The sequence below is a fragment of the Dendrobates tinctorius genome, unplaced genomic scaffold (assembly GCF_039654945.1).
Source record: "Dendrobates tinctorius isolate UK_male_01 unplaced genomic scaffold, ASM3965494v1 ptg000012l, whole genome shotgun sequence".
NCBI lineage: Eukaryota > Metazoa > Chordata > Amphibia > Anura > Dendrobatidae > Dendrobates > Dendrobates tinctorius.
This window is the reverse complement of record NW_027361680.1, coordinates 15,882,225-15,907,746: the sequence shown is the minus strand read 5'-3', so window position 1 is coordinate 15,907,746 and position 25,522 is coordinate 15,882,225.

Here is a 25,522-nt window from a genome sequence, read left to right as displayed (position 1 = left end):
TCCTCTAGTCACTTTGGTCACAGCTGTGCCATCGAGCCTGTGACATAACGCTCAGATATTCAGTGGGCCTCACACAATCCAAAAGTGTCCAGTGTCTGCAGAAATTCAAAATCTCGCTTATCCTCTAGTCACTTTGGTCACAGCTGTGCCATCGAGCCTGTGACATAGCGCTCAGATATTCAGTGGGCCTCACACAATCCAAAAGTGTCCAGTGTCCACAAGTGTCTGCAGAAATTCAAAATCTCACTTATCCTCTAGTCACTTTGGTCACAGCTGTGCCATCGAGCCTGTGACATAGCGCTCAGATATTCAGTGGGCCTCACACAATCCAAAAGTGTCCAGTGTCCACAAGTGTCTGCAGAAATTCAAAATCTCACTTATCCTCTAGTCACTTTGGTCACAGCTGTGCCATCGAGCCTGTGACATAGCGCTCAGATATTCAGTGGGCCTCACACAATCCAAAAGTGTCCAGTGTCCACAAGTGTCTGCAGAAATTCAAAATCTCACTTATCCTCTAGTCACTTTGGTCACAGCTGTGCCATCGAGCCTGTGACATAGCGCTCAGATATTCAGTGGGCCTCACACAATCCAAAAGTGTCCAGTGTCCACAAGTGTCTGCAGAAATTCAAAATCTCACTTATCCTCTAGTCACTTTGGTCACAGCTGTGCCATCGAGCCTGTGACATAGCGCTCAGATATTCAGTGGGCCTCACACAATCCAAAAGTGTCCAGTGTCCACAACTGTCTGCAGAAATTCAAAATCTCACTTATCCTCTAGTCACTTTGGTCACAGCTGTGCCATCGAGCCTGTGACATAGCGCTCAGATATTCAGTGGGCCTCACACAATCCAAAAGTGTCCAGTGTCTGCAGAAATTCAAAATCTCACTTATCCTCTAGTCACTTTGGTCACAGCTGTGCCATCGAGCCTGTGACATAGCGCTCAGATATTCAATGGGCCTCACACAATCCAAAAGTGTCCAGTGTCCACAAGTGTCTGCAGAAATTCAAAATCTCACTTATCCTCTAGTCACTTTGGTCACAGCTGTGCCATCGAGCCTGTAACATAGCGCTCAGATATTTAGTGGGCCTCACACAATCCAAAAGTGTCCAGTGTCCACAAGTGTCTGCAGAAATTCAAAATCTCACTTATCCTCTAGTCACTTTGGTCACAGCTGTGCCATCGAGCCTGTGACATAGCGCTCAGATATTCAGTGGGCCTCACACAATCCGAAAGTGTCCAGTGTCCACAAGTGTCTGCAGAAATTCAAAACCTCACTTATCCTCTAGTCACTTTGGTCACAGCTGTGCCATCGAGCCTGTGACATAGCGCTCAGATATTCAGTGGGCCTCACACAATCCAAAAGTGTCCAGTGTCTGCAGAAATTCAAAATCTCACTTATCCTCTAGTCACTTTGGTCACAGCTGTGCCATCGAGCCTGTGACATAGCGCTCAGATATTCAGTGGGCCTCACACAATCCAAAAGTGTCCAGTGTCCACAAGTGTCTGCAGAAATTCAAAATCTCACTTATCCTCTAGTCACTTTGGTCACAGCTGTGCCATCGAGCCTGTGACATAGCGCTCAGATATTCAGTGGGCCTCACACAATCCAAAAGTGTCCAGTGTCCACAAGTGTCTGCAGAAATTCAAAATCTCACTTATCCTTTAGTCACTTTGGTCACAGCTGTGCCATCGAGCCTGTGACATAGCGCTCAGATATTCAGTGGGCCTCACACAATCCAAAAGTGTCCAGTGTCCACTAGTGTGAGCAGAAATTCAAAATCTCACTTATCTTCTAGTCACTTTGGTCACAGCTGTGCCATCGAGCCTGTAACATAGCGCTCAGATATTCAGTGGGCCTCACACAATCCAAAAGTGTCCAGTGTCCACAAGTGTCTGCAGAAATTCAAAATCTCACTTATCCTCTAGTCACTTTGGTCACAGCTGTGCCATCGAGCCTGTGACATAGCGCTCAGATATTCAGTGGGCCTCACACAAACCAAAAGTGTCCAGTGTCCACTAGTGTGAGCAGAAATTCAAAATCTCATTTATCCTCTAGTCACTTTGGTCACAGCTGTGCCATCGAGCCTGTGACATAGCGCTCAGATATTCAGTGGGCCTCACACAATCCAAAAGTGTCCAGTGTCCACAACTGTCTGCAGAAATTCAAAATCTCACTTATCCTCTAGTCACTTTGGTCACAGCTGTGCCATCGAGCCTGTGACATAGCGCTCAGATATTCAGTGGGCCTCACACAATCCAAAAGTGTCCAGTGTCCACAAGTGTCTGCAGAAATTCAAAATCTCACTTATCCTCTAGTCACTTTGGTCACAGCTGTGCCATCGAGCCTGTGACATAGCGCTCAGATATTCAGTGGGCCTCACACAATCCAAAAGTGTCCAGTGTCCACAAGTGTCTGCAGAAATTCAAAATCTCACTTATCCTCTAGTCACTTTGGTCACAGCTGTGCCATCGAGCCTGTGACATAGCGCTCAGATATTCAGTGGGCCTCACACAATCCAAAAGTGTCCAGTGTCCACAAGTGTCTGCAGAAATTCAAAATCTCACTTATCCTCTAGTGACTTTGGTCACAGCTGTGCCATCGAGCCTGTGACATAGCGCTCAGATATTCAGTGGGCCTCACACAATCCAAAAGTGTCCAGTGTCCACAAGTGTCTGCAGAAATTCAAAATCTCACTTATCCTCTAGTCACTTTGGTCACAGCTGTGCCATCGAGCCTGTGACATAGCGCTCAGATATTCAGTGGGCCTCACACAGTCCAAAAGTGTCCAGTGTCCACTAGTGTGAGCAGAAATTCAAAATCTCACTTATCCTCTAGTCACTTTGGTCACAGCTGTGCCATCGAGCCTGTGACATAGCGCTCAGATATTCAGTGGGCCTCACACAATCCAAAAGTGTCCAGTGTCCACAAGTGTCTGCAGAAATTCAAAATCTCACTTATCCTATAGTCACTTTGGTCAAAGCTGTGCCATCGAGCCTGTGACATAGCGCTCAGATATTCAGTGGGCCTCACACAATCCAAAAGTGTCCAGTGTCCACAAGTGTCTGCAGAAATTCAAAATCTCACTTATTCTCTAGTTACTTTGGTCACAGCTGTGCCATCGAGCCTGTGACATAGCGCTCAGATATTCAGTGGGCCTCACACAATCCAAAAGTGTCCAGTGTCCACAAGTGTCTGCAGAAATTCAAAATCTCACTACTCTAGTTACTTTGGTCACAGCTGTGCCATCGAGAATGTGACATAACGCTCAGATATTCAGTGGGCCTCACACAATCCAATAGTGTCCAGTGTCCACAAGTGTCTGCGGAAATTCAAAATCTCACTTATCCTCTAGTCACTTTGGTCACAGCTGTGCCATCGAGCCTGTGATATAGCGCTCAGATATTCAGTGGGCCTCACACAATCCAAAAGTGTCCAGTGTCCACAAGTGTCTGCAGAAATTCAAAATCTCACTTATCCTCTAGTCACTTTGGTCACAGCTGTGCCATCGAGCCTGTGACATAGCGCTCAGATATTCAGTGGGCCTCACACAATCCAAAAGTGTCCAGTGTCCACTAGTGTGAGCAGAAATTCAAAATCTCACTTATCCTCTAGTCAATTTGGTCACAGCTGTGCCATCGAGCCTGTGACATAGCGCTCAGATATTCAGTGGGCCTCACACAATCCAAAAGTGTCCAGTGTCCACAAGTGTCTGCAGATTCAGTGGGCCTCACACAATCCAAAAGTGTCCAGTGTCCACTAGTGTGAGCAGATATTCAAAATCTCACTTATCCTCTAGTCACTTTGGTCACAGCTGTGCCATCAAGCCTGTGACATAGCGCTCAGATATTCAGTGGGCCTCACACAATCCAAAAGTGTCCAGTGTCCACAAGTGTCTGCAGAAATTCAAAATCTCACTTATCCTCTAGTCACTTTGGTCACAGCTGTGCCATCGAGCCTGTGACATAGCGCTCAGATATTCAGTGGGCCTCACACAATCCAAAAGTGTCCAGTGTCCACTAGTGTGAGCAGAAATTCAAAATCTCACTTATCCTCTAGTCACTTTGGTCACAGCTGTGCCATCGAGCCTGTGACATAGCGCTCAGATATTCAGTGGGCCTCACACAATCCAAAAGTGTCCAGTGTCCACTAGTGTGAGCAGAAATTCAAAATCTCACTTATCCTCTAGTCACTTTGGTCACAGCTGTGCCATCGAGCCTGTGACATAACGCTCAGATATTCAGTGGGCCTCACACAATCCAAAAGTGTCCAGTGTCTGCAGAAATTCAAAATCTCGCTTATCCTCTAGTCACTTTGGTCACAGCTGTGCCATCGAGCCTGTGACATAGCGCTCAGATATTCAGTGGGCCTCACACAATCCAAAAGTGTCCAGTGTCCACAAGTGTCTGCAGAAATTCAAAATCTCACTTATCCTCTAGTCACTTTGGTCACAGCTGTGCCATCGAGCCTGTGACATAGCGCTCAGATATTCAGTGGGCCTCACACAATCCAAAAGTGTCCAGTGTCCACAAGTGTCTGCAGAAATTCAAAATCTCACTTATCCTCTAGTCACTTTGGTCACAGCTGTGCCATCGAGCCTGTGACATAGCGCTCAGATATTCAGTGGGCCTCACACAATCCAAAAGTGTCCAGTGTCCACAAGTGTCTGCAGAAATTCAAAATCTCACTTATCCTCTAGTCACTTTGGTCACAGCTGTGCCATCGAGCCTGTGACATAGCGCTCAGATATTCAGTGGGCCTCACACAATCCAAAAGTGTCCAGTGTCCACAAGTGTCTGCAGAAATTCAAAATCTCACTTATCCTCTAGTCACTTTGGTCACAGCTGTGCCATCGAGCCTGTGACATAGCGCTCAGATATTCAGTGGGCCTCACACAATCCAAAAGTGTCCAGTGTCCACAACTGTCTGCAGAAATTCAAAATCTCACTTATCCTCTAGTCACTTTGGTCACAGCTGTGCCATCGAGCCTGTGACATAGCGCTCAGATATTCAGTGGGCCTCACACAATCCAAAAGTGTCCAGTGTCTGCAGAAATTCAAAATCTCACTTATCCTCTAGTCACTTTGGTCACAGCTGTGCCATCGAGCCTGTGACATAGCGCTCAGATATTCAATGGGCCTCACACAATCCAAAAGTGTCCAGTGTCCACAAGTGTCTGCAGAAATTCAAAATCTCACTTATCCTCTAGTCACTTTGGTCACAGCTGTGCCATCGAGCCTGTAACATAGCGCTCAGATATTTAGTGGGCCTCACACAATCCAAAAGTGTCCAGTGTCCACAAGTGTCTGCAGAAATTCAAAATCTCACTTATCCTCTAGTCACTTTGGTCACAGCTGTGCCATCGAGCCTGTGACATAGCGCTCAGATATTCAGTGGGCCTCACACAATCCGAAAGTGTCCAGTGTCCACAAGTGTCTGCAGAAATTCAAAACCTCACTTATCCTCTAGTCACTTTGGTCACAGCTGTGCCATCGAGCCTGTGACATAGCGCTCAGATATTCAGTGGGCCTCACACAATCCAAAAGTGTCCAGTGTCCACAAGTGTCTGCAGAAATTCAAAACCTCACTTATCCTCTAGTCACTTTGGTCACAGCTGTGCCATCGAGCCTGTGACATAGCGCTCAGATATTCAGTGGGCCTCACACAATCCAAAAGTGTCCAGTGTCCACAAGTGTCTGCAGAAATTCAAAATCTCACTTATCCTCTAGTCACTTTGGTCACAGCTGTGCCATCGAGCCTGTGACATAGCGCTCAGATATTCAGTGGGCCTCACACAATCCAAAAGTGTCCAGTGTCCACAAGTGTCTGCAGAAATTCAAAATCTCACTTCTCTAGTTACTTTGGTCACAGCTGTGCCATCGAGCCTGTGACATAGCGCTCAGATATTCAGTGGGCCTCACACAATCCAAAAGTGTCCAGTGTCCACAAGTGTCTGCAGAAATTCAAAATCTCACTTATCCTCTAGTCACTTTGGTCACAGCTGTGCCATCGAGCCTGTGACATAGCGCTCAGATATTCAGTGGGCCTCACACAATCCAAAAGTGTCCAGTGTCCACAAGTGTCTGCAGAAATTCAAAATCTCACTTATCCTCTAGTCACTTTGGTCACAGCTGTGCCATCGAGCCTGTGACATAGCGCTCAGATATTCAGTGGGCCTCACACAATCCAAAAGTGTCCAGTGTCCACAAGTGTCTGCAGAAATTCAAAATCTCACTTATCCTCTAGTCACTTTGGTCACAGCTGTGCCATCGAGCCTGTGACATAGCGCTCAGATATTCAGTGGGCCTCACACAATCCAAAAGTGTCCAGTGTCCACAACTGTCTGCAGAAATTCAAAATCTCACTTATCCTCTAGTCACTTTGGTCACAGCTGTGCCATCGAGCCTGTGACATAGCGCTCAGATATTCAGTGGGCCTCACACAATCCAAAAGTGTCCAGTGTCTGCAGAAATTCAAAATCTCACTTATCCTCTAGTCACTTTGGTCACAGCTGTGCCATCGAGCCTGTGACATAGCGCTCAGATATTCAATGGGCCTCACACAATCCAAAAGTGTCCAGTGTCCACAAGTGTCTGCAGAAATTCAAAATCTCACTTATCCTCTAGTCACTTTGGTCACAGCTGTGCCATCGAGCCTGTAACATAGCGCTCAGATATTTAGTGGGCCTCACACAATCCAAAAGTGTCCAGTGTCCACAAGTGTCTGCAGAAATTCAAAATCTCACTTATCCTCTAGTCACTTTGGTCACAGCTGTGCCATCGAGCCTGTGACATAGCGCTCAGATATTCAGTGGGCCTCACACAATCCGAAAGTGTCCAGTGTCCACAAGTGTCTGCAGAAATTCAAAACCTCACTTATCCTCTAGTCACTTTGGTCACAGCTGTGCCATCGAGCCTGTGACATAGCGCTCAGATATTCAGTGGGCCTCACACAATCCAAAAGTGTCCAGTGTCCACAAGTGTCTGCAGAAATTCAAAACCTCACTTATCCTCTAGTCACTTTGGTCACAGCTGTGCCATCGAGCCTGTGACATAGCGCTCAGATATTCAGTGGGCCTCACACAATCCAAAAGTGTCCAGTGTCCACAAGTGTCTGCAGAAATTCAAAATCTCACTTATCCTCTAGTCACTTTGGTCACAGCTGTGCCATCGAGCCTGTGACATAGCGCTCAGATATTCAGTGGGCCTCACACAATCCAAAAGTGTCCAGTGTCCACAAGTGTCTGCAGAAATTCAAAATCTCACTTCTCTAGTTACTTTGGTCACAGCTGTGCCATCGAGCCTGTGACATAGCGCTCAGATATTCAGTGGGCCTCACACAATCCAATAGTGTCCAGTGTCCACAAGTGTCTGCAGAAATTCAAAATCTCACTTATTCTCTAGTCACTTTGGTCACAGCTGTGCCATCGAGCCTGTGATATAGCGCTCAGATATTCAGTGGGCCTCACACAATCCAAAAGTGTCCAGTGTCCACAAGTGTCTGCAGAAATTCAAAATCTCACTTATCCTCTAGTCACTTTGGTCACAGCTGTGCCATCGAGCCTGTGACATAGCGCTCAGATATTCAGTGGGCCTCACACAATCCAAAAGTGTCCAGTGTCCACTAGTGTGAGCAGAAATTCAAAATCTCACTTATCCTCTAGTCACTTTGGTCACAGCTGTGCCATCGAGCCTGTGACATAGCGCTCAGATATTCAGTGGGCCTCACACAATCCAAAAGTGTCCAGTGTCCACAAGTGTTTGCAGAAATTCAAAATCTCACTTATCCTCTAGTCACTTTGGTCACAGCTGTGCCATCGAGCCTGTGACATAGCGCTCAGATATTCAGTGGGCCTCACACAATCCAAAAGTGTCCAGTGTCCACTAGTGTGAGCAGAAATTCAAAATCTCACTTATCCTCTAGTCACTTTGGTCACAGCTGTGCCATCGAGCCTGTGACATAGCGCTCAGATATTCAGTGGGCCTCACACAATCCAAAAGTGTCCAGTGTCCACAAGTGTCTGCAGAAATTCAAAATCTCACTTATCCTCTAGTCACTTTGGTCACAGCTGTGCCATCGAGCCTGTGACATCGCGCTCAGATATTCAGTGGGCCTCACACAATCCAAAAGTGTCCAGTGTCCACTAGTGTGAGCAGAAATTTAAAATCTCACTTATCCTCTAGTCACTTTGGTCACAGCTGTGCCATCGAGCCTGTGACATAGCGCTCAGATATTCAGTGGGCCTCACACAATCCAAAAGTGTCCAGTGTCCACTAGTGTGAGCAGAAATTCAAAATCTCACTTATCCTCTAGTCACTTTGGTCACAGCTGTGCCATCGAGCCTGTGACATAACGCTCAGATATTCAGTGGGCCTCACACAATCCAAAAGTGTCCAGTGTCTGCAGAAATTCAAAATCTCACTTATCCTCTAGTCACTTTGGTCACAGCTGTGCCATCGAGCCTGTGACATAGCGCTCAGATATTCAGTGGGCCTCACACAATCCAAAAGTGTCCAGTGTCCACAAGTGTCTGCAGAAATTCAAAATCTCACTTATCCTCTAGTCACTTTGGTCACAGCTGTGCCATCGAGCCTGTGACATAGCGCTCAGATATTCAGTGGGCCTCACACAATCCAAAAGTGTCCAGTGTCCACAAGTGTCTGCAGAAATTCAAAATCTCACTTATCCTCTAGTCACTTTGGTCACAGCTGTGCCATCGAGCCTGTGACATAGCGCTCAGATATTCAGTGGGCCTCACACAATCCAAAAGTGTCCAGTGTCCACAAGTGTCTGCAGAAATTCAAAATCTCACTTATCCTCTAGTCACTTTGGTCACAGCTGTGCCATCGAGCCTGTGACATAGCGCTCAGATATTCAGTGGGCCTCACACAATCCAAAAGTGTCCAGTGTCCACAAGTGTCTGCAGAAATTCAAAATCTCACTTATCCTCTAGTCACTTTGGTCACAGCTGTGCCATCGAGCCTGTGACATAGCGCTCAGATATTCAGTGGGCCTCACACAATCCAAAAGTGTCCAGTGTCCACAATGTGAGCAGAAATTCAAAATCTCACTTATCCTCTAGTCACTTTGGTCACAGCTGTGCCATCGAGCCTGTAACATAGCGCTCAGATATTCAGTGGGCCTCACACAATCCAAAAGTGTCCAGTGTCCACAAGTGTCTGCAGAAATTCAAAATCTCACTTATCCTCTAGTCACTTTGGTCACAGCTGTGCCATCGAGCCTGTAACATAGCGCTCAGATATTCAGTGGGCCTCACACAATCCAAAAGTGTCCAGTGCCCACAAGTGTCTGCAGAAATTCAAAATCTCACTTATCCTCTAGTCACTTTGGTCACAGCTGTGCCATCGAGCCTGTGACATAGCGCTCAGATATTCAGTGGGCCTCACACAATCCAAAAGTGTCCAGTGTCCACAAGTGTCTGCAGAAATTCAAAATCTCACTTATCCTCTAGTCACTTTGGTCACAGCTGTGCCATCGAGCCTGTGACATAGCGCTCAGATATTCAGTGGGCCTCACACAATCCAAAAGTGTCCAGTGTCCACAAGTGTCTGCAGAAATTCAAAATCTCACTTATCCTCTAGTCACTTTGGTCACAGCTGTGCCATCGAGCCTGTGACATAGCGCTCAGATATTCAGTGGGCCTCACACAATCCAAAAGTGTCCAGTGTCCACAAGTGTCTGCAGAAATTCAAAATCTCACTTATCCTCTAGTCACTTTGGTCACAGCTGTGCCATCGAGCCTGTGACATAGCGCTCAGATATTCAGTGGGCCTCACACAATCCAAAAGTGTCCAGTGTCCACAAGTGTCTGCAGAAATTCAAAATCTCACTTATCCTCTAGTCACTTTGGTCACAGCTGTGCCATCGAGCCTGTGACATAGCGCTCAGATATTCAGTGGGCCTCACACAATCCAAAAGTGTCCAGTGTCCACAATGTGAGCAGAAATTCAAAATCTCACTTATCCTCTAGTCACTTTGGTCACAGCTGTGCCATCGAGCCTGTAACATAGCGCTCAGATATTCAGTGGGCCTCACACAATCCAAAAGTGTCCAGTGTCCACAAGTGTCTGCAGAAATTCAAAATCTCACTTATCCTCTAGTCACTTTGGTCACAGCTGTGCCATCGAGCCTGTGACATAGCGCTCAGATATTCAGTGGGCCTCACACAATCCAAAAGTGTCCAGTGCCCACAAGTGTCTGCAGAAATTCAAAATCTCACTTATCCTCTAGTCACTTTGGTCACAGCTGTGCCATCGAGCCTGTGACATAGCGCTCAGATATTCAGTGGGCCTCACACAATCCAAAAGTGTCCAGTGTCCACAAGTGTCTGCAGAAATTCAAAATCTCACTTATCCTCTAGTCACTTTGGTCACAGCTGTGCCATCGAGCCTGTGACATAGCGCTCAGATATTCAGTGGGCCTCACACAATCCAAAAGTGTCCAGTGTCCACAAGTGTCTGCAGAAATTCAAAATCTCACTTCTCTAGTTACTTTGGTCACAGCTGTGCCATCGAGCCTGTGACATAGCGCTCAGATATTCAGTGGGCCTCACACAATCCAATAGTGTCCAGTGTCCACAAGTGTCTGCAGAAATTCAAAATCTCACTTATCCTCTAGTCACTTTGGTCACAGCTGTGCCATCGAGCCTGTGATATAGCGCTCAGATATTCAGTGGGCCTCACACAATCCAAAAGTGTCCAGTGTCCACAAGTGTCTGCAGAAATTCAAAATCTCACTTATCCTCTAGTCACTTTGGTCACAGCTGTGCCATCGAGCCTGTGACATAGCGCTCAGATATTCAGTGGGCCTCACACAATCCAAAAGTGTCCAGTGTCCACAAGTGTCTGCAGAAATTCAAAATCTCACTTATCCTCTAGTCACTTTGGTCACAGCTGTGCCATCGAGCCTGTGAGATAGCGCTCAGATATTCAGTGGGCCTCACACAATCCAAAAGTGTCCAGTGTCCACAAGTGTCTGCAGAAATTCAAAATCTCACTTATCCTCTATGCAAATTGCCTCTTCAGAAAGAAAGAGGACTTTTACTCTACAGCGCCACCTATTGGTAGTAGCGATCCTACAAGTCACAATCAACCCTTTAACGAGTCTTGTAGTATGACTTAGGATACAAGCCAAATCAGAATCTCAATTTGCAGACACGGTGTTTCGAGCTGTTGGCTCTCGTCAGTGCAAAGTATGAGATCTGATTTGGCAAGGTGAGAGGCTCTGGACTAGGGTCTAAGAAGTAAGGTTTCTCCTTGCGGAGAGTGACATGCCAGCTGTGGCTTGTCAAGGTAAGGAGACTTATTCGCCGTGCAATGCTCCTCTGGGAAAATAATATGCAAATTGCCTCTTCAGAAAGAAAGAGGACTTTTACTCTACAGCGCCACCTATTGGTAGTAGCGATCCTACAAGTCACAATCAACCCTTAAACGAGTCTTGTAGTATGACTTAGGATACAAGCCAAATCAGAATCTCAATTTGCAGACACGGTGTTTCGAGCTGTTGGCTCTCGTCAGTGCAAAGTATGAGATCTGATTTGGCAAGGTGAGAGGCTCTGGACTAGGGTCTAAGAAGTAAGGTTTCTCCTTGCGGAGAGTGACATGCCAGCTGTGGCTTGTCAAGGTAAGGAGACTTATTTGCCGTGCAATGCTCCTCTGGGAAAATAATATGCAAATTGCCTCTTCAGAAAGAAAGAGGACTTTTACTCTACAGTGCCACCTATTGGTAGTAGCGATCCTACAAGTCACAATCAACCCTTTAACGAGTCTTGTAGTATGACTTAGTGTGACTTATCCTCTAGTCACTTTGGTCACAGCTGTGCCATCGAGCCTGTGACATAGCGCTCAGATATTCAGTGGGCCTCACACAATCCAAAAGTGTCCAGTGTCCACTAGTGTGAGCAGAAATTCAAAATCTCACTTATCCTCTAGTCACTTTGGTCACAGCTGTGCCATCGAGCCTGTGACATAGTGCTCAGATATTCAGTGGGCCTCACACAATCGAAAAGTGTCCAGTGTCTGCAGAAATTCAAAATCTCACTTATCCTCTAGTCACTTTGGTCACAGCTGTGCCATCGAGCCTGTGACATAGCGCTCAGATATTCAGTGGGCCTCACACAATCCAAAAGTGTCCAGTGTCCACAAGTGTCTGCAGAAATTCAAAATCTCACTTATCCTCTAGTCACTTTGGTCACAGCTGTGCCATCGAGCCTGTGACATAGCGATCAGATATTCAGTGGGCCTCACACAATCCAAAAGTGTCCAGTGTCCACTAGTGTGAGCAGAAATTCAAAATCTCACTTATCCTCTAGTCACTTTGGTCACAGCTGTGCCATCGAGCCTGTGACATAGCGCTCAGATATTCAGTGGGCCTCACACAATCCAAAAGTGTCCAGTGTCCACAAGTGTCTGCAGAAATTCAAAATCTCACTTATCCTCTAGTCACTTTGGTCACAGCTGTGCCATCGAGCCTGTGACATAGCGCTCAGATATTCAGTGGGCCTCACACAATCCAAAAGTGTCCAGTGTCCACTAGTGTGAGCAGAAATTCAAAATCTCACTTATCCTCTAGTCACTTTGGTCACAGCTGTGCCATCGAGCCTGTGACATAGCGCTCAGATATTCAGTGGGCCTCACACAATCCAAAAGTGTCCAGTGTCCACAAGTGTCTGCAGAATTTCAAAATCTCACTTATCCTCTAGTCACTTTGGTCACAGCTGTGCCATCGAGCCTGTGACATAGCGCTCAGATATTCAGTGGGCCTCACACAATCCAAAAGTGCCCAGTGTCCACAAGTGTCTGCAGAAATTCAAAATCTCACTTATCCTCTAGTCACTTTGGTCACAGCTGTGCCATCGAGCCTGTGACATAGCGCTCAGATATTCAGTGGGCCTCACACAATCCAAAAGTGTCCAGTGTCCACAAGTGTCTGCAGAAATTCAAAATCTCACTTATCCTCTAGTCACTTTGGTCACAGCTGTGCCATCGAGCCTGTGACATAGCGCTCAGATATTCAGTGGGCCTCACACAATCCAAAAGTGTCCAGTGTCCACAAGTGTCTGCAGAAATTCAAAATCTCACTTATCCTCTAGTCACTTTGGTCACAGCTGTGCCATCGAGCCTGTGACATAGCGCTCAGATATTCAGTGGGCCTCACACAATCCGAAAGTGTCCAGTGTCCACAAGTGTCTGCAGAAATTCAAAATCTCACTTATCCTCTAGTCACTTTGGTCACAGCTGTGCCATCGAGCCTGTGACATAGCGCTCAGATATTCAGTGGGCCTCACACAATCCAAAAGTGTCCAGTGTCCACTAGTGTGAACAGAAATTCAAAATCTCACTTATCCTCTAGTCACTTTGGTCACAGCTGTGCCATCGAACCTGTGACATAGCGCTCAGATATTCAGTGGGCCTCACACAATCCAAAAGTGTCCAGTGTCCACAAGTGTCTGCAGAAATTCAAAATCTCACTTATCCTCTAGTCACTTTGGTCAAAGCTGTGCCATCGAGCCTGTGACATAGCGCTCAGATATTCAGTGGGCCTCACACAATCCAAAAGTGTCCAGTGTCCACAAGTGTCTGCAGAAATTCAAAATCTCACTTATCCTCTAGTCACTTTGGTCACAGCTGTGCCATCGAGCCTGTGACATAGCGCTCAGATATTCAGTGGGCCTCACACAATCCAAAAGTGTCCAGTGTCCACTAGTGTGAGCAGAAATTCAAAATCTCACTTATCCTCTAGTCACTTTGGTCACAGCTGTGCCATCGAGCCTGTGACATAGCGCTCAGATATTCAGTGGGCCTCACACAATCCAAAAGTGTCCAGTGTCCACTAGTGTGAGCAGAAATTCAAAATCTCACTTATCCTCTAGTCACTTTGGTCACAGCTGTGCCATCGAGCCTGTGACATAGCGCTCAGATATTCAGTGGGCCTCACACAATCCAAAAGTGTCCAGTGTCCACAAGTGTCTGCAGAAATTCAAAATCTCACTTATCCTCTAGTCACTTTGGTCAAAGCTGTGCCATCGAGCCTGTGACATAGCGCTCTGATATTCAGTGGGCCTCACACAATCCAAAAGTGTCCAGTGTCCACTAGTGTGAGCAGAAATTCAAAATCTCACTTATCCTCTAGTCACTTTGGTCACAGCTGTGCCATCGAGCCTGTGACATAGCGCTCAGATATTCAGTGGGCCTCACACAATCCAAAAGTGTCCAGTGTCCACTAGTGTGAGCAGAAATTCAAAATCTCTTATCCTCTAGTCACTTTGGTCACAGCTGTGCCATCGACCCTGTGACATAGCGCTCAGATATTCAGTGGGCCTCACACAATCCAAAAGTGTCCAGTGTCCACAAGTGTCTGCAGAAATTCAAAATCTCACTTATCCTCTAGTCACTTTGGTCACAGCTGTGCCATCGAGCCTGTGACATAGCGCTCAGATATTCAGTGGGCCTCACACAATCCAAAAGTGTCCAGTGTCCACAAGTGTCTGCAGAATTTCAAAATCTCACTTATCCTCTAGTCACTTTGGTCACAGCTGTGCCATCGAGCCTGTGACATAGCGCTCAGATATTCAGTGGGCCTCACACAATCCAAAAGTGTCCAGTGTCCACTAGTGTGAGCAGAAATTCAAAATCTCCCCTGTCCTATAGACACCTTGTACCTTGTTTTACATTACTATATTGTTTGTTGGATTTTGTCTACATTTCTACCAAAAATGAGGAAGGCTGGTGGAAGAGGCCGTGGAATTGGGCGGGGGTTGGCAGCTGGTAATGATGGTGTTGGTGGTGGATCTGATGGTAGTGGCAAGAGCAAAATAGGACCGAATGCAGGAGGTGTTGAGCCTGCGTCATCGTCTAGCTCCATAAGGCTTCGAAGGCTTAGTTTTCTAGGAGTTGGCAAACCGCTTTGAAAGCCAGAGCATCAGGAAAAAGTTTTGTCTTACATTGCTGACTCAGCCTCCAGCTCTATCGCCTCCTCTTCTTCAGTTGTAAAAAGTAAATGCACTGAGTCGTCATTGGAGGCTCATGTTCATGAACCACACCTTTCCTTGTGTCCTTCACCCCAACCAAGATTGAAGGATGTCGCAGGCCATACTACTGATTACTCCATGGAGCTGTTTTCACATACCATGCCTGGATTATCAAGTCAAATGGTGAATTACCCAGGCCAAGATGAATCTGACATGGAGTGCACTGATGCACAGCCGCTGATGGATGATTCTGCTGGTACATTCACTCAGAGCACTACATTGTCCTCGCAGTGTACAGAGCCAGATTCTGACCCTGATGAGACTCAGGTGCCCCTTCCCGCACACTATACCACCATACACGGTGACACAGAGGAAGGTGCACATGACATTGAAGAGGAGGTGATGGATGACCCAGTTGTTGACCCAGATTGGCATCCATTGGGGGAAGAGGGTGCTGCTTACAATAGCTCAGATGAGGAGCATCCACAGCAGACATCGACATCGCAACAGCTGTTATCTGGCAGGCCCGGAGCACTCCAAAGACAGGTTCCAAAAATCAAAAGAGTTGCTGGACAGCTTGTCCAGAGGGTCAAAAGATCACAGCGTGCTAGGCCGCAAAATGTCTGTCAAAGTAGGAAGAGTGCAGTGTGGCACTTTTTTGAACAAAATCCTCATGATCAGGCCAAGGTTATCTGTAAGAAGTGCGCAAAGACCTTTAGCCGAGGGAAAAATCTGAAAAATTTGAATACCAGTTGCATGCTTAGACATTTAAACACCATGCACTTGCAAGCGTGGACACAACACCAAACCTCAAGTGCCACATGTGCAACTGATCACAACGAAGGTAGTCAGCAACGCTACATTGTTTCCCCCACTGTAAGCCCACCGGTTAGCACAGCAGCAAATGTTGAGGTGTCGTTGCAAGGCCACAGCAGTCAGGGAATCCCACTGTTATATCAACGAAAGACTGATTCTAGGCCATCAGAAAGAACACCAACTCCATCACCATCATCAACCCTCTCTCAGTCCGCCCTGTCCACCGCTACTTCCACCATATGCAGCTCTCAAGTCCAGCTCACCCTCCCAGACACTATGAGTAGGTCAAGAAAGTACTCAGTCTCTCATCCGCGTACACTGGGTTTGAACACCCACATTGCCAAACTAATCTCGTTTGAGATGATGCCCTTTCGGTTGGTGGAAAGCGCAGCTTTCCGCGAACTCGTGGCCTATGCAGTACCACACTATGACCTACCCAGTCGCCACTTCTTCTCTCGCAAAGCCATCCCAGCCCTCTACCATCATGTGAAAGACCGCATTGTCCATGCACTCAAGCAGTCAGTGAGCGGAAAGGTGCACCTCACAACTGATGCATGGTCCAGTCGGCATGGCCAGGGCCGTTACGTGTCCATCACTGAGCACTGGGTTAATGTGATGGATGCAGGGTCCACAGGGGACAGCAGTGGTGGGACAGTGCTGCCTAGCCCACGGTATAGGAAACAGTTGGCTGTAGGCGTTCGACCCTCCTCCTCCTCCAGAAGCGAAAGCTCGTCCACAGAGCGCAGTCGTACGAGCACTCAATCTGCAGCTGCCACTGTTGCACACGAGGTGTCCCCCTATCGAGCAGCTAGTGGAAAGCGTCAGCAGGCTGTGTTGCAGATGATGTGTTTGGGCGACAGACACTCCGCCGAGGTGCTGGCCGAGTACTTGAAGCGACAAACTGAGTCATGGCTGGGCAGTGTACATCTTGAGGCAGGCAAGGTAGTTAGTGATAATGGCCGTAATTTTGTGGCAGCCATAGCCTTTTCAAAACTCAGCCACATACCTTGCTTGGCTCACACCTTGAACCTGGTGGTGCAGTGCTTCCTCAAAAATTATCCGGAGTTAACAGCCCTGCTCCAGAAGGTGCGAAGACTGTGCTCGCACATCCGCCGGTCGCCTGTACACTCCGTTCGTATGCAGAAGCGGCAGCGATTGCTCCACCTTCCCAACCACCGCCTCATTATCGACATTGCAACAAGGTGGAACTCCACCCTGCACATGGTGGAGCGGCTGTGCGAGCAGAGGCAGGCCATAATGCATTTGTGGGAGGATACACGGCCAGGCACTTTGAGAGCAGACATTGAGTTGACAGGTGTGCAGTGGTCGAAGCTAAAAGACCTCTGTAAAGTCCTTCAGTGTTTTGAGGAATGCACACGGCTGGTAAGCGCAGACGACGCCATCCTAAGCATGAGCATCCCACTTATGCGTCTGCTCATGCAAACTTTGACGCACCTTAAGGAGCAGGCTTCTGCAGCCAATGTTGATGAGGAGGAAGAGGAGGAGGGAATCCTTGATGACATTCAGCCATTGTCTGCTCAGGGACCTCTCCTGGACGAGGTGGAGGAAGAAGAGGAGGAGGATGATGGGGATGATTACTTAGGGGAGAAGGATGCATCTCGTGGGGCAAGTGAAAATGTTGGCGTGGCAAAGTCTGGTACAGGGTTTGTGCGTGACTGGAGGGATGTGGATTTGCCAGAAAGTGCTCCTCCAACCAGCACTCGCAGTGCATCATTGACACCGGGAACATTGGCCCACATGTCAGATTATGCCTTGCAGATCCTAAAAAGGGACCCCCGCATTGCCAAAATGATGAACGATGACGACTACTGGTTGGCCAGCATCCTGGATCCACGCTATAAAGGCAAATTACTAAACATCATGCCACAGGAGAACCTTGACCTAATATTGGCTAATAAACAAGCAACTCTGGTAAATCGGTTGCTTGAGGCATTCCCAGCACACAGCAGCGGTGATGGTTCTCACACGTACGGGCCGGGGTCAGCTTGGCAGAGGTGTTCGTGGTGCACACAGCAGAAGTGGTGTTGGAGACAGGGGTTTCATGACAATGTTGTGGACTGATTTTTCAAGTACCGCTCACACAACTGGTAATACTGCATCGATGGAAAGTGACAGGAGACAGCAGTTGTCAACTATGGTTACAAACTACTTTTCCTCCCATATCGATGTTCTCCCACACAGGTCATTCCCCTTTGACTATTGGGCCGCTAAACTGGACACCTGGCCTGAATTGGCACAATATGCCTTACAGGAGCTCGCTTGCCCAGCTGCAAGTGTGCTATCGGAAAGAGTCTTCAGTGCAGCTGGATCAATCCTGACAGAAAAAAGAACCCGTCTGTCAACCCAAAATGTGGATGATCTAACCTTCATTAAAATGAACCACGCATGGGTTTCCAAGGATTTTGTCCCACCTTCCCCTGATGACACATAGGGTGACAGAAAAATGGCTTGCTTTGGTCCACCTCTTCCTGGGACTTGACCTATTTCACCATTTGCATCAGCCAAATGTCCAACATCAACATATGCCACTTTCTAAAACTCCCTAACTGTGCTGCCTCCCCCCCCATGGCCAGGGTCACCACCTAGCGCACGACACTGTACGAGTGCCGTTGCCCTGGACAGGTGGGTAGGCCGACTCGGGCGCGGGCACTGGCACAGGGTCCCTCATAGTGCAATCAAGTGTCTCTGACGGTGGTGGTGCACACCCGCCGTCAGACACACCGCCGTACTATGAGGGGCCCAGTGCCAGTACCGACGCCCACGAGTGGGCCCCCCTTGCTTGGGCAGGGCCCCAGCATTTGCAATCTTTACCTCTCCCTGCTCCTCCGCTGTGTAGTCTGGGCCGTCAAATCCATACAGTGCCTGACACCGTTTGAGCCTGCCTCCTGATGTATAGACATATATTTTGAATGTGTACACTATCCATACATGTTATCTGGGGATACGGTACACTTTCTCACCTTTGTGCAATCACGTGCAATCCATACTGGGCCTAACACCGTCCGAGCCTGCGTCCTGATGTATAGACATATATTTTGAATGTGTACGCTATCCATACATGTTATCTGGGGATACGGTACCCTTTCTAACCTTTGTGCAATCACGTGCAATCCATACTGGGCCTAACACCGTCTGAGCCTGCCTCCTGATGTATAGACATATATTTTGAATGTGTACGCTATCCATACATGTTATCTGGGGATACGGTACCCTTTCTAACCTTTGTGCAATCACGTGCAATCCATACTGGGCCTAACACCATCTGAGCCTGCCTCCTGATGTATAGACATATATTTTGAATGTGTACGCTATCCATACATGTTATCTGGGGATACGGTACCCTTTCTAACCTTTGTGCAATCACGTGCAATCCATACTGGGCCTAACACCGTCTGAGCCTGCTTCCTGATGTATAGACATATATTTTGAATGTGTACGCTATCCATACATGTTATCTGGGGATATGGTACCCTTTCTAACCTTTGTGCAATTACGTGCAATCCATACTGGGCCTAACACCGTCTGAGCCTGCCTCCTGATGTATAGACATATATTTTGAATGTGTACGCTATCCATACATGTTATCTGGGGATACGGTACCCTTTCTAACCTTTGTGCAATCACGTGCAATCCATACTGGGCCTAACACCGTCTGAGCCTGCCTCCTGATGTATAGACATATATTTTGAATGTGTACGCTATCCATACATGTTATCTGGGGATACGGTACCCTTTCTAACCATTGTGCAATCACGTGCAATCCATACTGGGCCTAACACCGTCTGAGCCTGCCTCCTGATGTATAGACATATATTTTGAATGTGTACGCTATCCATACATGTTATCTGGGTATACGGTACCCTTTCTCACCTTTGTGCAATCACGTGCAAACCATACTGGGCCTAACACCGTCTGAGCCTGCCTCCTGATGTATAGACATATATTTTGAATGTGTACGCTATCCATACATGTTATCTGGGGATACGGTACCCTTTCTCACCTTTGTGCAATCACGTGCAATCCATACTGGGCCTAACACCGTCTGAGCCTGCCTCCTGATGTATAGACATATATTTTGAATGTGTACGCTATCCATACATGTTATCTGGGGATACGGTACCCTTTCTCACCTTTGTGCAATCACGTGCAATCCATACTGGGCCTAACACCGTCTGAGCCTGCCTCCTGATGTATAGACATATATTTTGAATGTGTACGCTATCCATACATGTTATCTGGGGATACGGTACCCTTTCTCACCTTTGTGCAATCACGTGTAATCCATACTGGGCGTGAGAACGGCTGACGAGCTGTTAAGCAAGCTACAGCACCTGTGGTTTGCACACGTAAGTTTTTCATTTTTTCAGGAATGACGGTTAGGCCTAATTCCGGAACTGCGGTTGACCTGCACTTACTGGGAAATCATTGTTCGTGGGTAATAATTGTAATCAGTGATCCCCATCACTAACGTTGTTCAGCGGGTTATCTGCACCTGTAAGCGACAAACGCTGGCCTTTTCAGTGTAGCGCACATGCAGCCACGGACATGTAAGGGCATGACACACCAGTTATTGGCCAATCTCATGTGCCAGAGCCTCACGTGTCCCTCTAAGTAAGCCGGACTCGGACCACGGGGCATGACGGAGTCTCGTTCATTAACAGAATTAAGCTTGCAATGTGTGCATCTGTTCTGTAGCTGGCATGGTTGAGGTTTCCCAGGTGGAGTCGAATTTAACCGTAGGCTCCACTCCTGGTGGTGCCCTTCTGGACATTCCTTTAAGGTTCAGCTTTGCAACCATACTACCCACGTAAAATCAACACTTTGCCTTCATGAACGCTGTTTGGAGGGTCATGACTCGTGGGAATAACGCCGCCCAATCAGTTAACCTGCTAGAGAGATCGTTCATTGCTCCCAAGCATGACATCACACTCCCTAGGAAGAAGGTAATGCCACTGTGGCGACCGTACTCCTGGGGGCGACACAAGTGCACTGATGCCCAGCCACTGCTCGATGAATCTGCTGGTATATTGACCCAGACCACTACATTCCCCTCACACGCTACACGGCCTGAATCTGACCCTGATGAAACTCAGATTACCCTTCCCATATACAGTTCCATCTTACAAGGTGACAAAGAGGAAGCTGCAGATGAAAGTGCAGGTTCGGCCCACCCGCCATCAGACACACCACCGTACTATCAGGGGCCCTGTGCCAGTGCCGTCGCCAACGAGTGGGCCCCCCCTGCTTGCTCAGGATCACAGCACTTGCAAAGTTGAAATACTGTGCAGTGAGATGGAAGATGGGGACGACGAGGAGTCCAGACAAGTACAGGGATTCCCTAGCGAGGAGACTTATTTGATTGTTTTCAATGTTGGGACAGCAATTTTTGGGGAGCACTATACTCTGGAGAATGATAGATGGGGCCCACCATACACTGGAACATTCCAAAGGTGGACATCAGACACTGGAGCAGCATTTACAGGGCCCATTATACAGTAGAGCATTAGAAATGGGGCCCATTATGTTTGGAGCATTATTTGGGCCCATAAGACAGTGGAGCTTCATCCATGGGGACCAACATATACTGTAGCATTATGTGGAGCTCATCATATACTGTTTCAAACATTATATGGGACCAATGATTCTGTATGGAGAAATAGATGGGCCTCGTCATGAGATGCAAAAAGTGAAGTATTTTTCATTGTACTATACCGCTATTTATCTGCCGTATCGGAGCATGATGAGTTGTGGTATGTGTTAAAGGGGCGCTCTTTCGCCCAGGGCACATGAAAACCTGGAGCCAGCCCTCCCCCCCACAACTGTAGCCAAATAACCCCCATTTTTCAGTGCGTAACTTGTATTATAAAGTTAATTAAGGTTGACAAGCTTAAGTAAGAAGAATTGATGCTTTTGGCATTCAAATGGGCACTGTTGGTGTGTTTCCTGTCCTCCTCTCACTGCCGACTTTTATTCCCCATTGACTTACATTGGGTTTCGTGTTTCGGGACGACCCCGACTTTTCCCTATAGTCGGCCGATCTTGCTCGACCCGATTTTTGGAAAAGTCGGGTTTCACGAAACGAAACGCGACCCTAAAAAACCAAAAGTCGCTCAACTCTACTCAGGAATATTCTGAAGACGGAGCAACCGGCAAAAGGAGATTCAGCTCATCCCAGCAGGGAATGGCAGAATCCAGAAAAGCAAGGAAAACAAAAACAAAACATAAATGCAAACAGGCAAAGCAGAAAACTTAGCTTTAGGGAAGCAGGAATAAGACTGGTGTCCAAGAAGTCCACAGAGAAATCACCCGCAGGGCAGAAGGGCGTCGGCAGCCTTATATCCAGTCAGTGCCTCCACTCAGCCAGTCATCCTCATTAGTCTCAGGTGCCTGATAATCAGGCTCATTACCTTCCTTTACCAGAATAGGGAGTTCACCATACCTCAGTGACAAAGGGGAAAATGAACTCACAACAGTACCTCCCCCTTGAGGAGGGGTCACCGAACCCTCAACCACGCCACCAGGGTGATCAGGGTGAGCCCGATGAAAGGCACGCACCAATCTTTTGGCATGAATATCAGAGGCAGAGACCCAGGAATTATCCTCCTGACCATAACCCTTCCACTTAACCAAATACTGGAGTCTCCGTCTAGCCAGACGGGGATCCAGTATTTTCTCTACCTCATATTCCATGTTACCTTCAACCAATACAGGGTCTGGAGGTGCCACCCCAGGAACAACTGGTTCAACAAACCTCTTCAACAAGGACTTATGGAACACATTATGGATTTTAAATGTGACAGGAAGAGCCAAACGAAAAGAGACCGGATTAATAATCTCCAAAATCTTGTAAGGTCCAATAAATCTAGGCTTAAACTTAGGAGAAGCCACCTTCATAGCAATATTTTTTGATGATAACCACACCATATCACCAATCTTAAACTGGGGACCAATGGTCCTATGTCGATTGGAAAACCGCTGGGCCTTTTCCTGGGAGAGAGAAAACTTATCCACCACTTGGTCCCAGATCTGGTGCATTCTCTCCACCACAGTGTCAACACCTGGGCAGGCAGAGGGCTCCACCTGCCCTGAAGAAAATCGAGGATGAAACCCAAAGTTACAAAAAAAAGGTGACATCAAAGTGGCAGAACTAGCTCTATTATTTAAAGCAAATTCGGCCAAGGGCAAAAATGAAACCCAATCATCCTGATCAGCAGAAATAAAACATCTCAAATACGACTCCAAGGTCTGGTTTGTTCTCTCTGTCTGCCCATTGGTCTGAGGGTGAAAAGCAGAGGAGAAGGACAACTGAATTCCCAGCTTGGAACAGAAAGTCCTCCAAAATCTAGACACAAACTGAACTCCTCTGTCAGATACAATGTTCTCAGGAATCCCGTGCAAGCGAACCACCTGTTGCAAAAACAGGGGCACCAACTCAGAGGAAGATGGCAACAGGGAGTGGTACAAGATGAACCATCTTAGAGAACCTATCACAAATCACCCAAATAACAGTCATTCTTTGAGAGACCAGCATATCAGAGATGAAATCCATTGAAATATGGGTCCATGGCCTCCTGGGGACCGGCAAAGGCATCAACAACCCACTAGAGCGAGAACAAGATTTAGACCGGGAGCAAGTCCCACAGGACTGCACAAAATTCCTGACATCATGAGACAAGGTGGGCCACCAAAAAGAGCGACTCACCAGATCTCTAGTACCAAAAATACCTGGATGACCAGCCAATGCAGAGCAATGAACTTCAGACATCACTCTCTTCTTCCACTGGTCAGGAACATACAACTTTCCACTGGGACAACGCTCAGGTTTGTCCTCCTGGAACTCTTGCAGAGCAAGTCTCAAATCGGGTGAGATGGCAGAAAGAACTACCCCTTCGCCTAAGATGGTAGCAGGCTTGGTCACCACAGGAGAATCAGCAAAGAAACTCCTAGAGAGGGCGTCTGCCTTGACATTCTTAGTTCCAGGAAGAAAAGAGACCACAAAATCAAAATGTGTAAAAAACAAGGCCCACCTAGCCTGTCTAGGGTTCAAGCGTTTAGCCGACTCTAGGTAAATCAAATTCTTGTGGTCAGTGAGGACCACAACTTGATGTTTAGCTCCCTCCAACCAATGTCTCCACTCCTCAAATGCCCATTTCATGGCCAACAGTTCCCGATTCCCCACATAGTTACGTTCAGATGGAGAGAACTTTCGGGAAAAGAAAGCACAGGGATTCATTTTAGATGTTACAGGATCCTTTTGGGACAAAACAGCTCCTGCACCAATCTCAGAAGCATCCACCTCTACCTGAAACGGGAGTGAGACATCAGGTTGCCGCAAAACCGGGGCGGAGGTAAATCTTCGCTTCAGCTCCTGAAAGGAAGCAACAGCCTCCGGAGACCAATTCAACACATCAGCACCCTTCTTAGTCAGATCAGTCAATGGCTTGGCAATACTAGAAAATTTTGCTATAAATTTCCGATAAAAATTAGCAAAACCCAAAAACTTCTGGAGGGCCTTCAAAGAAGTGGGCTGAACCCAATCATAAATGGCCTGTACCTTGGCCGGGTCCATTTCAATAGTTGACGGAGACAAAATAAATCCCAAAAATGAAATCCTCTGTACTCCAAAAAGGCATTTCGATCCTTTGACATACAGGGAATTCTCCCTCAAGATCCGGAACACAGTCCGAATATGTTCCACATGAGAATCCCAATCCTTGGAGAAGATCAAAATATCATCCAGATAGATAATCAAAAATTTATCGACAAAGTCTCGGAAAATATCGTTCATGAAGCACTGGAAGACAGAAGGGGCATTAGTGAGCCCAAAAGGCATCACCAGGTACTCAAAATGTCCCTCCGGAGTATTAAACGCCGTCTTCCATTCATCCCCCTGCTTAATGCGAATAAGATTATACGCCCCCCTGAGGTCAAGCTTGGTAAACCAGCAAGCACCTCTAACTCTAGAGAATAGATCCGAAATCAGGGGTAACGGATACTGATATTTAATAGTAATTTTATTGAGGGCACGATAATCAATACAAGGCCTAAAAGAACCATCCTTTTTGGCCACAAAAAAAAAAACCGGCACCTAAGGGTGAAGAGGATGGTCTAATATGACCCTTCTCCAACGCCTCCTTAATATAGGACCGCATAGCCTCGTGCTCGGGTACAGATAAATTGAAGAGCCGACCCTTGGGAAATTTACACCCCGGGCTTAGTTCAATAGCACAGTCATAACTCCTATGAGGAGGCAAGGACGCAGACTCATTCTCACTAAATACATCATAAAAGTCCGCCAAATAGTCAGGAACATCATGCGACTGAGGAGAGGTGGAAAAAACCGGAGCCTCACTAAAGGCACACCGACAACCCCAACTCACCACAGACACAGACTTCCAATCCAAAACTGGATTATGAATTTGCAACCAGGGAAAGCCCAGAACAACGGCATCATGCAGACCATGCAACACCAAAAATCTGCAATTTTCTTGATGGTCTGGGGCGACCCGCATGACCACCTGGGTCCAAAACTGAGGTTTATTTTTAGCCAAAGGAGTAGCATCATTCCCCCTCAAAGGGATAGGCGTCTGCAGAGGTGTCATCGGAAATCCACAACGTTTAGCAAAATCCAAGTCCATTAGGTTTAGCGCTGCTCCCGAATCCACAAAAGCCTTGGCGGAAAATGTGGACAGGGAG